At 38.6% G+C, this 3,884-nt stretch overlaps 1 protein-coding gene across 1 annotated transcript in view; it reads left to right on the forward strand.

Annotated features, from left to right (window-relative positions):
- The window catches only part of LOC107658541 (beta-adrenergic receptor kinase 2-like), a 78,542-nt gene that overhangs the window by 58,836 nt on the left and 15,822 nt on the right, over positions 1–3,884 (forward strand). The gene's annotated exons all lie outside the window — the stretch shown is intronic.

A 3,884-nucleotide genomic window follows, 5' to 3' on the forward strand; every position in this document is an offset into this window, starting at 1 on the left:
GTGCCCAAACGTCTTTGTTTGGGCTTCCGAAAGCGGATGATGTCAGGAAACAGTGGTTGCAATTTATTTTCTAACTCTGTTCCTGAGCATTATAACCTTAATTTGCTATTGTGTGCTGCGCATTTTACTGAGGACAGCTTCCACAACATGAGGGAGTACAGTGCCTGCCGGATTTGCCCAAAAAGTTTTTGTTGAAAGACGGAGCAAGGGGCGTTGCAGTACTGAAACACCGTCTAAGGTGTTTGCCAATCACAACGCACTGGGACAGCTAACCAATCACAACACATTTTGTTTTTCGGAAGGCGGACCTTCATCAAATCCGGAACTAATCGAGCCGTTTGTGCCAGCCTGGGGAGAAAGGTATTGTAATAATGTAAATTATGTGAAAAATAATGCGTTTTTCGAACCACCAAGCATGAGAGCATGTTCTAGTACACCCCCAAAACATATTCAAGACTTTGTAAAAGAGCATAATAGGACCCCTTTAAACAGCAAATTACTCGTATATCGGTGACCTCATAGCTGGCTACGGTCTTGTCTACTTTTAAATGAAGTAATTTCAAAAACAAATGTTCTCTGGTAAAGTAATCCGTATGAAACAAACGCGAGGTCCAGTCTTTCCCGTCTGAGCTCATTATCTGTAATGTGATCATGCCCATGTGCAGCATGCGCCATTCATACGGTAATCATCCACGTGAGATATGCGAACCTGTAAACGCCCACATCACCTCTGTAAACAATGCATGAAGATTCATCAAGTTCATCTAAGATACTTTTAGTTTCTGGAAGAAGACGCGCTGAGAGGAATAAGCCAGAATTTACCTCAGAAGAAGGTGGCAATGCGACGTGTGGCTTGAGCAGCAGAGGAGATCATTTCTGATGAGTAAGTCATGTTTTATTACTTGCATTAGTTGTTATTGTGTTATTGAGACATAACCTGTACACATTTTGCTTTACCCAAACTGTAATTACTGACTAAATGTGTGAAATCAAGTGAAACATTTTGAAATGTTTCATTTCATTGCATCTAAAATTCTCACGATCCAGGATGTTTTTTTAATGTTCTATAAAATATAAAACAATATGATATAAAAGTAATATGAGTGGCAATGCGACGTGTGGCTTGAGCAGCAGAGGAGATCATTTCTGATGAGTAAGTCATGTTTTATTACTTGCATTAGTTGTTATTGTGTTATTGAGACATAACCTGTACACATTTTGCTTTACCCAAACTGTAATTACTGACTAAATGTGTGAAATCAAGTGAAACATTTTGAAATGTTTCATTTCATTGCATCTAAAATTCTCACGATCCAGGATGTTTTTTTAATGTTCTATAAAATATAAAACAATATGATATAAAAGTAATATGAGTGTTTACACTGTAACACTGTGAATGTTAAGGTACTTTCACACTAGCACGTTTGGTGCGCACCCGGGTTCAATTGGCGTCAGAGTTTGGTACGTTTGGCTAGTGTGAAAGCTGTCATGCGAACGTGGGTGCGCACCGGGGTACCGAACCCGAGACTACCTGAAGGAGGTGGTCTGAGTTTTGATTGCACTCGAACCATGGCGCGGTTCGCGTGAATATGAAAGCAACACGGACTCTGGTTCGCACTTGTTCAGGAAATAAAGTAACCTGCGCATACGTTTTAGCACATTACAATGGGGGGGACAATCGCACTCTGGTTCAAACCACATCAAACGAGCCCAGTGTGAAAGCCACCTTAGAGTCTAAGAATGTTTAGACCAATCTTTACTTTGAAATACTCTGTTTGCAAATGTATGTCGATGTTTATAGCATGCTTAATAATAATTTAGTTTCTCAGACATAAAATGTCTTTGTATTGTATAATGCATACAAAGTGTGCTTGTGTTTATGACTACAAAATCATGTTTTTTAGGACTTATGAGTGGGCAATATTAGTGATTGCTAATGTAATAATATAGTTGCTCCTGATATCAACAAGCTAATAGATGTGTTTTGTTTGGTGACCAGATAACTTGAAGACTTTACTTCAAAGTGTTTTCCTCTGAGAGTGCTGTATCAACATCAGAAGCTGTTCAACTACACTGGGCTGATATTCTTTACATATATGGTAAATAAGCTCCATGACTACTTATGATGGGGCTGGGTTTTTTTCTTGAATCCGTGGAAAGAAGCAGCAAACACCTTATATAATACCAGGTATGGTTTACATGTTTCAACAGTTGAACAAGATCTGTTTTCAAGAAAAGCACAAAGGTGTGTGACTGTTCAAGTCTCTGTGTTTAGATCAGTGTACTCAGTAATGTGTCTTTGACCTTCACTGTGTATATTTTGATTATATTATGTTGTAAATAAAATACAAATAATCAAAACACCCATTATTTTAGTCTCCTCACATTCATTCTTACCTGTGTTGGAAACTTTTTCCTCGTCGAAGCAGAGACCAGGAGACGTTGGGATATGTTTCAAACAGAAGTCACTCTTTATTGAGGACTCGAGCGTCGCTGCAGTCATCCAAGTCTGACTAAGGCAGTAATACATTGTAGTTTATATACATTTTAAGGGGGCGGGATACATTCAGTAGAGGTGGAGACAATCTAACCCATAGCATGCAAATGAAGTACAGGCAATCAGCCCGACACCGGCATTTTCCCAGCCTTGATCTCATCAGCATAACAGTGTCATTCAAATGCATAGGTGCTAATCCAATCAGTATAACTACTCAAAGACTGGGGCAGAGGCACCAAGAGCCATTACAAACAAAAGGTGATCGTCTCAGTAATCTGGTTCATTTGACTAACAATAGGAGAACAGGAACAGACAGGAACCTCTTGCTACACTTTGCTTAAGATAATCATTTGTCTGATGTAATTTACCTTAAATGCTAAATACAATGTACTTCACCTTAGTTTTTCATGTATGCTATGTCAGAACATAGGATCAGCATATTTTAAACAGATTCTTAAATTTGTAATCCCACACCTGCCTCACAGTCACACTGATGGCCCATTAGGGGAGGGGCCTTTGTCCCTCATTTTTTTTATGTTTTATTTCAGTGACTTAAAAATTTTATTTTTCCACTAACGCATAAACGTTGTTTTCTCAAAAACACAAACATGTACATTTCATGCACATTTCATTGCTTACATATTATTGCAGAACAGTTTGTGCTGAATACAGTGTAATCGGACTTTAGCCATTAATATGTTTTTAAGATACTGAAAAAAGCACAAATGTCAGGGCATGTCAAAACCTCTCCAGGGCCCCAAAACTCCCTCAAACCCCAGAGGGTTAAGTTTCTTGATGTATGATAAAATGGGCAGAAAATTCCCATCGAATAAATTAGGCCAGCACCTACCAAGAACATCTTAGCAACCACCCAGTTCTTAGTTATAGCTGTAAAGACTTCAATTGAATCTTATCTACAAATGCTGTAAAATTTCTATCAGTTCAAACTAGAAACAGGTCCCTTATGCTGATTGACTGATATTGCTGTGAAACAGGGGTTGGGTAAATGAGCCACAGCTTTCCATGGAAGTGAAGAGGGAACATTTCATGACAGGAGCACCTGTGCCTTCACACCCACTATGTTTAACAAGGGAATGCTAATGGCGAGGAATTTGCATCCACGCTTTGCATTTACTGTCGTCCTCTCACCATCACAGTAATTTAGTCCTCATCGAGCTGCCACGCTCTTGACTGTTGTACAGTCACTAGAAAGGAAGTCACTTGTTTTTAATGCTGATTTTGTGGTTTTCCTTCAAAATGAAGACACAAGTGAGCTGTCTACTTAAAGGGGTCATATGATGCTATTTTAAAGATCATTATTTTGTGTATTTGGTGTAACAGAATATGTTGACATGCTTTAATGTTCAAAAAACACATTATTTTTCAA

The sequence above is a fragment of the Sinocyclocheilus anshuiensis genome, unplaced genomic scaffold (genome assembly GCF_001515605.1).
Source record: "Sinocyclocheilus anshuiensis isolate Anshui unplaced genomic scaffold, SAMN03320099.WGS_v1.1 scaffold343, whole genome shotgun sequence".
Classification (NCBI taxonomy): domain Eukaryota; kingdom Metazoa; phylum Chordata; class Actinopteri; order Cypriniformes; family Cyprinidae; genus Sinocyclocheilus; species Sinocyclocheilus anshuiensis.